The sequence below is a fragment of the Chinchilla lanigera genome, unplaced genomic scaffold, assembly GCF_000276665.1.
Source record: "Chinchilla lanigera isolate Chin_1 unplaced genomic scaffold, ChiLan1.0 scaffold00027, whole genome shotgun sequence".
Lineage (NCBI taxonomy): Eukaryota > Metazoa > Chordata > Mammalia > Rodentia > Chinchillidae > Chinchilla > Chinchilla lanigera.
The window spans coordinates 1,639,832-1,654,351 of record NW_004955428.1 but is presented as its reverse complement, the minus strand read 5'-3'; the positions used below and the strand labels follow the sequence as shown (position 1 = coordinate 1,654,351).

The window sequence follows — 14,520 nt, the reverse complement described above, 5'->3', positions numbered from 1 at the left end:
TATTTATACTATATTCTTTAAGGACCATTAAAATATTTTGTCTTAACTTCATAAGCAGATGAGATGACACTTAAAGTAATTATCAATAGAGTACCAATAAGAGATTATAAGGATGATTTCCTAATGGAATATTACAATGATTAAACTGTTCTTAAGATGAATAAATAATTTTCCACTAGTATCTAACTGTAATCCCAACCTATTAAATATGAGAAATACGAAACTCATGCATTTTGGGTTTCTTTCTACCTAGTCTCTTCTGTCCCATTCCTTTTGCAATAGGTAAAAAATATAATATCTTTTAAATGCCAGGATATGGCTTCCAGAACATACAAAGAAAAGCTGTGCCAATAATAATACTTGTCAAGCCATATTCCACCCTAAGTTCACTACCTCCTAAAGGTAATTTTTAGAACTATATTTAAAATGCTAATATGAATCAAAAGCTGTTTTTAGTTTGGAACTTGCTGTGCTTGGAGGATGAAAGCAAGAAATGCATTAGTGAGACTCCTCTGTGATCTATGATTTCATCAGCAATTCTCACTGTGTTTCTGGTTGACTAGTAGGTTGGAAAGTAAGAAATTAATAGTGATTTACTTGGAGTCATTATATCAGAACAGTTGAAATTCCTGTGTTTGCCAGTTGGTGGGGTTAAGAATTCTTGTCTTTGATGTTCATTCAAAGCACATTGGAACTTCAGGGGAACGTGATTTGTTAGAGATAAAGCATGATAAAGTCATTATATTCTTATTGTAACCCCATTTTCCTAAATTGGCAATGAGGGTGCAGCTCCTCCTACACAGCTGGGAGGTCTAGCAAGATCCTACCGACTGCTGAAAGCTGGAGGATTTAAACAATGATATTCAAGCCAACACAGTTTGGTATACTTCACCCATCCCTCCAGTACCTCAGTGACATAGAGTAATTCCTCCTGGTTTTTGCTCAATCCAAGGAGGCCACACAACTCTGAGTCTTCTCCCCACAGTGACTCCTGTCCCCCTCCTATTGGTAAGAGTCCAGTGTGTAGTATTGTGTTTCAGAGCTTTCTGGGCAGCCAGTCTTATGGGCAGAGGAGGCTGGGATAATGTGAAAAGATAATATGTAAAAATGAAATTTCAAGAAAGATGTCCTTGAAGGAAAATATTTTATCTTAATCCTTTTGGATGATGTGATTTGAGATACTGAAATATGAAATCATTTTTTAATAATAATGAGATACTTCAAGTGGAATACAGTTATGCAGCCATGAAGATTTAATGACATTTGCAGGCAGCAGCGGAAGCTCTTGTAAATGTGGATGTTGACTTTGTTGAGTTTGTGTGCTGTGGCGTTCTGCAGTTGAATGGATGGTGTGGTCCTATTTCCAGGGGGCATAGGCCTCTGCTTCATGAAGTGGAAATAAAAACATAAAGACTAACCATTTTTTTAACTTTAAAAAAATTGTTCAGTATCTTATACAATAGACAAAGGTCAAAGAAATATCATAATCCCTACCCTGCAGAAGCCATGGTCTCCTCAGGAGAGATACACGGTAGGGCAGCAGAGTTTGTTCAAGTGATTTTCACTTGGAACTTAGCACTGCAGTGCCCCAGCACATTGGGATCAGGTAAGCTATGAAGGACTTTCTAAGTTAGTCCTAGAAATAGGCATGTGGTTTAAAAACTAATGTCTTTGCATACCTAAGCCATAAAGGAAGGAGGAGGCACCCTTTGTGTGGATGTGAAAATTTCTAGTCTTTTTCCTTTAAAGTGATAGTTTTGAAACACCAAGAAATCATTGCTCCTGCAAAAAGGAAAACATTAGGATATACACGCACATATATATAGAGAGAGATTATATCAATGCATATATTCTCATGTCTGTCTTCAGGTTGTAATTCTAAGTATCAGTGTCCATGCCCTAAAATACATCAAGTGAAGAACTTGTCTTTTCTGTGCTCATCCCTGTCTCCATATTGACAAAGCAGTAATGCGTTTTGCAGGGCTCCATGCAGTTACACAGGGCTGCCTCAACTTCACCTTGGCTGATACCCCCACAGCCAGGTTGTAGATATTCTTGTAAATGGGTGTCCTTATTGCTTCCCATCTTACCATTTTCATTTGTAGTCTTCTGTTACTCTGGAGAAAATCCTTTGGCCAAGAAGACTTGGGTGAGAAAGGACAATAGTCCCTTCTTGTTCATTAGGGAGACGTTCTCAGACCTCCAGGGAAGACCTGCAACTCTAGATAGTACGAAACCCTACAGAGACCCTTTCCTGTGCCTACTTATGCGTGATACAGTTTAACTTATAAATTAGGCACAGTGCGAGACTAGCAATAAGTAATAAAACAGAATAATTATAATGATATATTGCATTAAAAATTATGTAAAACTTTATGAATTGTTCATTTCTGGAAGTTTTCATTTAATATCTCTGGAATGCACTTGACTAAAGGTAACTGAAACCACGGAGAGCGAAACCTCAGATAAGGAGGAACTACGGTGTCCCATGGGTTCCTGTTATTATAATGTATGAGACGCACTTTCTTTTGTTTCAGTTTGACCCATACTAGCTAAACTGTGGCGTGAAAGAATTTTCCTTTACTTTTACTGGGATTAGAAGCTGTGACCTATAGTTTAAGCCCTTTCTGTCTTTATGTTGAATGAAGAAGAGGAAACTAGTCCACAATTTTGGCAGCCTTATTTCCACTTTTAAATTAATTTATGTTAATTCAATAAAGCTGGATGCTTGGGACATGGCCCAGACAAACACCATATGAGACCCTCCTATGCGGGAGATATCTCTGTAGGTGCATTGTCTTCCAAATGGACGTTTATGCTCTATGAGGAAAACACAGATGAATTGGAGACTTGGCTAAAGTTTTCATTAACTGTGTGTTTGGGAAAATATGAGTTTGTTTCCTTCCTGTGGCTCAAGTCTACTTCTAGTTGTTAATTGGGAAGCTCAGAGCCTGAATCTGGGCCCAGAAGTTGATTACGAGAAGGAAAGGAACCCACCGTGAGGACACCACTGGCTGTCTGTGACTACCTGTTGTTGGGCAGCCAAGATCGTCAGACTTCTCTGCTAAGCATGCAGTTGCCAAAGATAATTCCCAGAAGTCTTCACTTAAAGAGGCCAAAGTCTCAGAGTTCAGTGTGGTAAATTTAGGCAGTGTGAATTATTAAAGATGCTTTCAAGCTATGATTTTGCAACATCTGGTCACCTTGCAAACTTAAGGAGTCATGTTATCACAGACATGGTCAATGCCTAGAGTGACATGTTTTATTCAATTTGCATCTGTTGTGCTTGAACACGTAACACTCAGGCAGCATGAATACATACTGACTATCCCGCGCGTCACTCTGGCAGTCATTTCAGCCAGTCGATTCTTGTATTGAATAATTTGATATAATTGCCATTTTTACATTTCCTGTTGTATTATTTTATAAGAATTAATGAAAAATATGCAATTTTAATCATGCTGTATGTAGATAATTGGACTGGTAAGTCATTAAGGGAGGTTCCTAGATACAAAAAGATGAGAAATAATAAAGATTCCAATCTCACTGACTTTGAGAATAGAATGGTGATTATCAGAGGCTGGGTAAGGGAGAGGGAGGGAGGAGGAGAGGTTGATCAATGAAATTAAGTTAGAGGTAGACAGGATAAGAATTCTGGTGTGCTGTTGTAAAGTAGAGTGACCATAGATGACAGTAATGTGCTGTACATTTCAAAATGCTAGCAGAAAAGATTTTGGAAGTTTTCACCATAAAGAAATGATAAGTGTTTGAATAGATGAATATGTTTAACCCGGTCTTAGGGCTAGGGATTTAGCTCAGTGGCACAGCTCCTGCCTGGCAAGCACGAGGTCGTGAGTTTGATTCCCGGTACCGGAGAAAAACCAAAAAAACCAACCAGGTCTTAAACATTATGCAGTGTAGGCGTATTTTACATGGTACTACTTTCATATATATGATTTTATGTTTTTATATATCAACTTAAAAATTAAAAAAATTTAATTTTGAAACAAATAACAATACCACAAAAGTAAGGAGCTGGAAAGCTGGAGGTATTCAGAAACATTAATGAAAAAATAAACATTTTAAATTTTCTACCATGGGAAGTAAAGCTTCTTATTAGAAATTAATTTGAAACTGGTTTATTGGTTTTCTTATTTCTGTGCTCGCCAATTGGATTTATATTCAATTCTGGTTTATATTCATTTATCTCTGCCTAGTCCTGGAAAAGAACTAAAGTGTGCTTGCCTCTGTCTCATAACCCAAGCAGACCCTGGATTTGAAGTGGAGAGGGTATGGAGTTCAGGGTATCACCTGGATAAGCTGGAACTTCTGCTCTGGGATGCCGTATTAGAAGCGGTTGCTGTGGTTTGGACATGGTTTGAGTGTGTCCCCTACAGGTTCATGTGTTGGAAGTGTGGCCCTCCCTCTGGCAATCTTGGAAACGGTGGGACCTTTAAGAGGTAGGGCCTAGTAGGATTTTGTAGGTCTTTAAGGGTATGTTCTTGGAAGGCACTGAAATAGTTCTCAGGGGACACAGGTTAGCTGTCATGAGGAACTGTTATAACATATCGAGCCTGGCCCTTCCCCAGTCTCTGCCTAGCTTCCTGTCTCACCATGAGATAGATCTCTGTCTTACATGCATTCTGCCTATCATACCATTTCCCTTGAGGTCCTCTCCAGAGCCAAGCCAATGCTGGCACCACGCTCCAAAACCGTGAGCTAAGTAAAGTACCCAGCTTCATGTACTTTGTAGTAATGGAAAATGGCCTAATATGCAGGTGAACTTTCCTAGGATGGAATTATAAGATGAATCTAATCTGTGCAGTGAACTGAAGTAGAGAGGAAAGGGACACAAAGATGGGCTTTGTGAACATTTTTAATTAGGGTGCTTGTGGTTAAAATAATCAGAAACCCTCTTTGGGCCATTTGGGCAAGAAAGGAGACTTAATAGAAGTCGTGGCGGTGGGCTTGACTTATGGATCCTATGGGCAAGGATGCAGCAGGACCTGCATCCTCCACTGAGGCCGGGGCCTGGGAGACCACATGGAACCCAGAAACCCATCAACCCCCACCTTCTCTTACTGTACTTCTTCTGCGGCATACAAATGGACCTTCTGTGTTACCAAGTCCATGTGGCAGAAAGTAGTCGCTGTCAGCAGCTTCTGAGCTTACCTCTTACTCCCAAGAGTAGCCTGACAGAAATTTCTTTGTCCCAATTCCAAATACCAGCTGACTGCCTCAACTATGGTTGAGGCTCACCAGGGGAATCTTCTCTATCTAGGGACAAGGGCATGTTGGGTAAACATGGCTGCTGTCTTACCCTCTCTGAGAGGGAGAAGAATGCTTAGAAATGACTTTCAGGGTGGGCAGCAGTGGGAGGAACTGATAGGAAACAGCAAGATGTAACAGTATGTATGAACCACAAAAGTTCGAGGAACAGTCAATGGTAATTGCTATTACTTCAACACTGTTGAGACCTTTGAGTGAAGTTTTCCTTTTCCTTTCCAGTAGGATCTAACCAACCTATACCAGGATGTGGTATAGCCAGGTCACTTTCCAAATTGCTAGGGTAGTCATCCTCAACCTGTGTCCCAGACTGGCAGAAACATCATGGGGTTGGAAATGTACATTCTTGAGCCTTACTCTAGACCCAGCTGCAACTTGGTGGTGGGGAGTTTTAACAAGCTCTCCCAGTGATTCTGACAGCTAAGGCTTTCAAAGCACTCTGCTGAGGAAATTGCTAGAGAAATAAGATTTGTCCAGCTGAAAGGAATGCTTTAGGTTGAAGCTAATAGAGAACAAAACTCTATTAAATGTTCCTCTTCCTTTTCAAAAAGAAGCATCTCTGCAGTGGAGAGTCTTTCTAATTTATTATGAAATGATGGTATCTGGGAACCTTTTTTTTAGGAGGGCACATGTACCTAATAAATCAAGATAGTGTTAGTTTTGAGCCTCAGCTAATAGTACTCTTTTTTCAACATTCTTTGCTGTTTAATTTCAGGATTATTGGTTGGCATTCTTTTAGGAGACAAACCTGCCCTGCCCTCCTCCTCCCCACACATAATGAGAGACTTTGCTATTCTAAAGAATTTTTTGAGATAAATTAAAGATTTTAGCTAAATCACTTCTCAGGGCAACAGCTATTGACCGTTCCATTTGGTAGTCTTCTTTGAACATTGTATGCTAGCAAACCTTTTAAGCAGTGTGTGTTAGTTAACCTTTCTGTCACTATAACAAATACTTGAGATAATCAGCTTGCAGAGAGTAAGGGCTTATTTTGGCTCACAGTTTTGAAAGCTCCCGTCCATGATCAGTTGGCCCCATTGCTTTGGGCCTGTGGCAAGGCAGCACTTCATGGCAGGAGCAGGTGGTGGAGCAAAACCTCTCCTCTCAAGTCCAGGAAGCAGAAAAGAGGGAAAGGAAGAGTCCAAGGTCCCTCAACCCCCTGCGAGGGCACAAATGACTTGAAGACCTCTCACTAGGCCCCACCGCTTAAAAGTTCTACCAGTGAAAGTCCTCTGGGAACAAGCCTTTAACACAGAGGCCTTTGAGGGGCATCTAAGATCCAAACTCTAGCATGGGAGGTCTTCAGTCATAATCTGTAAAGGTGGAAAATGTGTTTTAATTCTGTGTTTGTGACATCACACAATTTGCCTTCATTAGACTTACAAGTTATCCAGTTAAGTACTGGAGAAGAGGTGAGGCCTAGTTATACCTGGTTTCTAGTGACTCTATTTGCTTGCACAATGCTGAAAGTAGACCTAGCCTTACTCCTATAGTGACCAAGTAGATATATTAACAAATGTATGCAAAAAGTTAAGGAGTAATTGAATTGAGAAGTACAAGTAAAAAGGTATTTTGTTCATTTATCTTTATTTATCACATTATCAAATATATGATGCTGAAAATTCTTATCTTTTGGGGGGCATACTGGGGATTGAACCCAGACCTTTGCACTGAACTATATCTCCATCATCCATCCCACCTCACCCTTTTTTGTTTGTTTTTGTTTTTTTGAGACAGAGACTTGCTAAATTGCCCAGGCTGGGCTCAAAATTGAGTTCTTATTGTTTCAGCCTCCCAGAGTGTTGAGATTACAGGCGTGTGCCACCACATTCAGCTTGGCACTAAAAAAAATTTTTTTTGGTACCGGGACTCAGACTCAGGACCTTGTACTTAGCAGGCAGGCACTGTGCTGCTGAGCTTTGTCTGGCCCCGGTACTAAAACCTTGACAAAACGTGATAAAATGGCATTGTCTAATTAGTCTGAAATTCAACTCATTTTTACTTTTTTTTGAACACGGAGAAACCTACTGAATTCAGTACCCAACTAAAGCTTTATATATTTTAGATTATGTTTTAGAAGGATTTCAAAACTGTGTTTTAAAAACACTTCCCATTTTTAAAAACATCTTTATGGAAGTATAATTCACATACCATAAAATTTACTCATTTAAAGTAAGCAGTTCAATTTTTTTTTTGTACATTCAGAATTGTGTAACCATCACTAGGTCTAACGTCAGAGTATTTTTCAGTGGCCCCCCAAAAAACTCCATCCCTCTTAGCAGTTACTCTCTATCCCCGTTACTAGCACCACATTGACCCCAGGAAGCCACAAATCTCCCGTCTTGCTTCAATACACTTTCCTGTTCTGGACATTTCAAATGATTGAAATTTATACATTCTGTGGTATTTTTTGTCTGGCTTCTTTCATTTAGCATGTCTCCAAGGTTCATGTACTTTGTAACTTACATTACCCCTCTATTCCCTTTTATGATTGGATGCTGTTCCATCATATGCTTATACCATATTTTCCTTATCCGTTCATCCATTAATGATGACATTTGGTTTATTTTCCAATCTTCGCTACTGTGAACATCCATGTATAGGTTTTTGTGTGGACTCACATTTTAGTTTTTCTTGGGCAGGATATACTAGGGATGCAATGGCAAAGTCAAGTGGTAAATCTGTTTTATATTTTGAGGAACTGCCAACTGGTTTTTCCATAGCAGCTGCACCATTTACATCCCCTCTAACAACAACATATAAGGATTTCAGTTTCTCTGTATCTTTACCAAGACTTGTTGCTGTCTTTATGATTATAACCATTATAGTGGAATGAGCAAGTGTTTCAGGGTGGTTTTGATTTGCATTTTCCTGGTGACTAATGATGTTTAACATACTTTCCTGTGCTTATTGACCATTTGTGTATCTTCTTTAAAGTAGTATCTATTCAAGTTCTTTTTCCAGGTTTTCATTGGTGTACTTGTCTCTTTACTCATCTTTTTATTCTTGAGTTGCAGAAGTTCCTTATGTATTGTGGACAGAATTCCTTCTTAAATAAATATGACTTGTAAGCATTTTCTCTCTTTCCCCGCTTGTCTTTTCACTTTCTTGGTAGTGTTTGCAGTGCAAAAGTTTTTTGCTGCTTATAACCATCCATCACAGGGCTGGGGATTTAGCTCAGCGGCAAAAGCGCCTGCCTGGCAAGCGCAAGGTCGTGAGTTTGGTTCCTGGTACCGGAGAAAAACCAAAAAAAAAAAAAAAATAACCATCCATCACATTTTCCATGATTCTAAAAAGTAAGTGAAAATGCAGACTTCTTTAATATTAAAAGAAAAACCTGACTTTAATTATATGTATGTAGCACAGTGGAATTTAATTGTCAGAGATATTAAATCCATGAAGCATAATTTATTAAATGATACTTCCATAGTGGAGTTAACCCTCTGATTTCTATATTTTTTAGTATGGCACTTCAGGTGATAGCCACGAATACTTCCATGCCAACTTTTCAAATGATTTATAATGAATGTGACCACCAGCGGATGAGACTGATGGCTGGATCACCTTTTTCATTGTTATGATCCGGAGCCTCTTCTGAGCAACTCTCTCTCTCTATATATATATATATATATATATAGTATCATATTTTTATATTTATATTATATAATATATATTATATTCAGGACCTCATACTTGCAAGTCAGGTGCTATGCTACTGAGCTACAACCCCAGCCCTCTTCATATCTATCTATACACACACACATACATACATACATATACATGTATAAAACACATAACTTGGTACCATTAAATCCAAATAAAGAATTAAGACTTTTTAAAAACACTTGAAAGAAGAGAATTGGAGATAGTTGGAGTACCAGAATTTCATCCAAATAAGGAATAGATCAGTTTAGTTACATAAAAATTGGACCTGTTTATATACCCAGATCTCTTTTTTAAGGGGCTAGATCTTGTGGAGCCCAGAGGTTTTGCAGTGGTTTTATCATCCTGTCCACTCAGGCTGGACAGAATAGGAAAGAGCCTTAGGCAGCTCTGGAAGGCTGTCCTCTCCCAGCAAGAAGTGCAAACTTGCTTCCAGGAGGCCAGCTCACCCCCAGGCTTTGACCAGTAATGCCCTTCTGGGTTTTTGTAATTCTGCGCACACTTTACAAACCCTGGACCCCTTTCACCTGAATGGCTGTTGTCTTCCCCACACTAGTGGGAGCTACTGGGGCTCACACCCCCAGGGCCAGCACCTCTGCACCTCTTTTTTCCCCTTTCCCCCTCACTCAGCAGGCTGCCCTTTATGCTTTCTTAATAGGCTTCCTCCACCTCCCACGCAGAGGCCTGGGGCTCAAAATGATTAGACTCAGAAGGACTCTTGTTTTTATTATCATTTCCCTATTGCAGAGCTGCATATGTTAATAAAGCCGCGAAAATTTGTATTGGCTGGTGTTCCCAGAAACCAGGCAAGAAGGCCCAAGGAATTTCATAGGCTGTGCCCTCATTAGAGATGCCTTTTCCGTTTGACTGCCTGGCTGCTGGGGCAGGGTGGTGTTTAGACACAGCAGAGCTGGAGTAGTGGGAGTAGGGAGACGGGGTGGGGTGGGGTGGAGTGGAGAGGCTCCAGATCTTCCTGTAGAACATGAGCAACAGAGTTCAGAATGACACTGAAGAGACGTCTGCAAGTTGGGGTTGCTGTCCACCTCCTGTATTCCTGAATTGTTTTCTCTTTCTGGTATAAGTGACTACGGACATCATCTTATCTCCAGCCAACTATGCCACAGTTTACAGAGGAGCTGTTAGCAAACACTATTGGATGATTAAAACTCTAAGAAGAAGCTTCATATTTTCCAAGGCATCCGGTTGCAGTGTGAATGCACATATTTGAGCAACCAAACACTGTTCAGCAGACAGATTTCCCTGCCAGGTCGAAGCCATGAACCTTACCTGTTCTAGTTTCCTGCGTCCCCCACCCTTTCTCCCTCCCTGCTCCCAGCCTTTTTGGCTATGTAGTGCCCCAGGAATGGCCTTGTGAGGATGAGCAGGACCATCACTGAACTCAGTGAGATAACAAACATTCTCATTCTGCAGTGGTTTTTCTTTTCATCACCATATTAACCTCTTACCTTTCACTTACTCATGTCAAAGAAGGGGAAGATTAGCATGCATAATTAAACTCACGGTACCGTGCCCATCTGGGTACATGCTGCTATGGTGGATTCACCTCTGGAGAGGAGAATCCTCATTGCTAAGTAGCCTGTCCGCTGGCAAGTGGCTGAGTGCCCCCTAGCAGGAGCCCTACTGGGCAGTGCGTGGGAACTGCTCCGACATAGGCGCGTGGGAGGATAATCTCAGACTGAGTGATGATGGGACCATTGTGCTGGGAGCATCCGTATTAGCCCACAGATGGAAACCCTTCCTACAGAAAATACCTCTCCTTATGGCTTTTGTTATAGGAGGACAAATGATTTTAAAGTGGTGTTTTCCCTTGATCGGAGTATGAGGACCTAAGGTGCTCGTTCTTGAGGGATCCGTGTTTTTCCTCCTTAATAATTCTTCCATTTCCTCTGCCCATGTGTATGTTTTCCCCACAGTTAAACTACCCTGAGTTTGTGCTGCGAGTTGATTTACTTCCTTGTTTCTAAATATGGGAGAGCAGCTGGATTCAAGCACATTTCCTGATTTCCTGTGGCTTGCCTTATGCTTGCATGGCTTATCTCCACAGCTGGTGAAGTGGGGAGGTGATAGAGTATATGCAGGTCCCGCTGCAGTTTATCTTAAGTACAAAATCAGGTGGTGAGGGTCACTGTTTAAAGAATAAATTATGAATTTGTTTCCTTCTTTCCCACCAACTACCATCCATATCTCCACAAACCCACCCACTCTTTAAGCATATGCATACACTTCTGTTTTGGCTACCAGAAGCTGCTATTCTGGTAGAAAGCAATCGTGGGGACAGCTTTCCCAGGCTTCCTGTGGTCCACACACATGAGATAATAGCCTCTTTCAAAAGGGAAAGAGACCCTCAGCAGAGGCAAGGACCAGTGAGGACTAGAGGTAAAACTGCATGGACTCCTGGGGCTGATTTGAGAGCAAAATTATCTCACCTCATTCTGTGTATTCAAATATTGAGAAGAATCTTCCCTTGGCCTTCAGTGCTGTCTTAGCCAGTGTATTGGGTAATGAACAGAATGCTTTTTTTTTAAGCACTTCTTTCTAAAGAGTTCTGGGAAATGAAGAAAACTGGGGATCAGGAGGGTATTTTATTCAGGACATCAGCTGTCTCCTGTCAATCCCTCATCCTAACCCCACTGCATTTTGCACCCTGTTTTGGTTTTGCTTTATTCTGGTTTTTGCGATGCTGGGGATTGAACTGTCACCCACCTAGCCTGGGTCCTTGCTTTGGTGATAATGGACATTAAAACCAAAGTGACCATATGGATTTACAGGGGAGAAGCTTTCACTGGGAGGTGAGAGGAGATGACAAGAAGACTCTGGCTTCAGGAGAGCAGGAGAGAGTGCACTCTGATGAAGATCAGACTGACCCATTGTTAAAAGAATGGAGACCAGTTTCATGGGGTACTGTGGTGGGCTGAGGTCTGGCCAGTCATTATCTTAGTTGTCATTTCTCAGCTTTGGAGAAATCCTCATGACTCCAGGAGCAGTTTGGTTCCCACGAGAGGAACCATCATGACTTGGGGCCGTCTCTGTCATGGGTGGTTCTCCTGGAATCCAAGCTGATCTCAAGTTTAGGCAATGGAGGCTTCTGGGGATAGGTATTCTCAGTCTACAGGGTAGGTAAATTTAGGGCGGAAAAACATTGTTTTGCCAACTTTTAGACAAACATTCCCTAAAGGACTAACATGTCTATATAAAGAACAGAAAAAAAATTTAACCTAGAGTTTTATAAAATGAAGGTCAAGCTTTGCTCCACTTGTAGTTACCTACTGGCATCTGTAGGCCCAAGTGAAGAGTCATGGTTTTTAGCAAAGTCCTGCTTAATATGACTCCTTTAAGTCCCTATCTTTTAATTAGTGTTTGTCGGGGCTGGGGATTTAGCTCAGCGGCAAAAGCGCCTGCCTGGCAAGCGCAAGGTCGTGAGTTCGGTTCCCGGTACCGGAGAAAAACCAAAAAAAAAAACCAAACAATTAGTGTTTGTCTTTGGTCCTTGTGCTGGTCTCTGTGGTCCTCTGTCCCTATGGTGGTCCCTGTATCACAATCCAGGGCCTAACATGTGCTGGGTATGCACTCTACCCTGAGCTGTACCCCAGCCCTCCTACCTGCTTATCCTGTTCTCATTATGTTTAAAATAGTGTCTCCTCGAAGTCTTGTTCCTTCCGGAAACCTCTTCTTATCTGAGAGTCCAGGAGATGCCCACAGCGGAAGTGAAATCCTGTGTATAACAGCAAGTGTTTGACTCTTAGGTCTAGTTACCCCACTGCAGGGTCGCCTCTTCCCATTTCCATCTGGTTGACTGGTCCCTGCTCTGCAGCACCTGCGCCAGAAAGGACACGGGAGCAGAGAGAGGAAGGAGAATTCAAATGACTCACGCTGTTTGCAAGTAGCTTTGATTTAAAAGACATTTGGAAAAGAAGGTTGAAACGGAGCCAAAATACAGGATGAGGATATCCATACACAAGTCTCTGAGAAGCCCAGAGGGAACATTACCCACCGTCAAGAGGACCTGCCCTGTAGTCCAAGGACTCCCTCTGCAGGCATGGTACTGGGAGACCACGCCAATCAAAAGCAAGGCCTTACTTATTATCTGCTGTCAAGATTTGATTTTTGACTCAAGTATGTGAAGATTCCTTGGGTTTCAATGAACCTTATACTTGAGCATTTCTCTACTTTTCATCAATCCTTTCATTTCCTTTTATGAACCTCTTTTTTTTGTTGTTTTACAGTAATCCCCCACTTTTCTGCGGGGATGTGTCCCAGGACCCAGTATGGATGCCAAAAACTTCAGTTAGTACTGAACACTATAGATGTGTGCGTGATTCCTATGCATACATTCTATGATAAAGTTTAATATATGAATTAGGCACATAAGAGATTAACAATAATGAAACATAATAAAATAGAATAGTTATAACATATACTATATCAAAGTTAAATGAATGTGACTTCTTCCACAATATCTTGTGTATTGTACTCGCTCTTGACTGACAGCAACTGAAACTTCGGAATGGAAGCCAGGGAGAGTACAACCATGGTAAGAAGGAAGTTCTGTATTTCTTTCTTCCTTTCATTCATTCATTCATTCATACATTCATTCATTCACTTATTCAACTGTTTATTGAGCTCTTTCTGTTTTCCAAACCCTGTTGTCGGTGCTAAAGACACAAAGATGAAGAGGTTAATGCCCTCTCCTGGAGGAGCCTGTTTTCTTCCCACCCCATGGGCTTTTTGCCACCCGCAGCTTACTGTGTTCATTGCCAATGTTACCCTGCGACATGCCCTCCTGGAGACACCAAGTGGAGCAGCCAGGGCTTCTCAGCAGAGATGTCCTTGTGACATGATTCATTACTATTTGTATGGGCTATATTAGTGTATACTAGTCTCTATTAACATTATATATTAGTCTGTATTAATATTTACCACCCAAGAAAAGCACTTTAAACTTGTTTGCCTCTACTAAAGGCTTTGGACTGTTTGGAAGTGAAAAATACTTGAAAGTTTGTTAAAGTCTTTCCCTGAAAAGTAAGTTTGGTAAAATTCCCAGTTACTGAAATAAAGCTTCTTTCTCTCCCTTCTCTCTTTTAGCATTAGGGATCTGTCTATCCCTCTCTTAATTTTTTATGCATATAGCAGTGACCAGCCCATCACAGAGATAGCTCTAGCCTTTTGATAATTTTTTATGACAACTGGGATTCTACTAAATTTTGAGGCATTCTATTTAAAACCATACACACACAAACACATTGCATGCACACATCCATGGACATGCACATGTATGCACACCCACATTCTGGATATATAAAAGCCTCCTAATCCTAGTAGATGAGGGTAGACAGGGCTTAGATTTATTAAATGCCAAAGCATAGTAATGTTAAATAGCTTTAAGTTTAGATCAGATGCTTTAATTGACCTTCTTTTTTTTTTTTTTTGGCCTTTTAATATAAAACAAGAAAAGTCTATTCTGGACACTAGATGAAAAATAGGTTAATTTTTTTAAAATGAGATCATTTGGAATGTTACCAAACGGCATACATTCAGCTAAACGCACCTCCT

The 14,520-nt window shown here is 40.8% G+C and overlaps 1 protein-coding gene across 8 annotated transcripts in view; it reads left to right on the top strand.

The window, feature by feature from the left end:
• Znf827 (zinc finger protein 827) overlaps positions 1-14,520 on the top strand; it is a 172,885-nt gene that overhangs the window by 64,335 nt on the left and 94,030 nt on the right. The gene's annotated exons all lie outside the window — the stretch shown is intronic.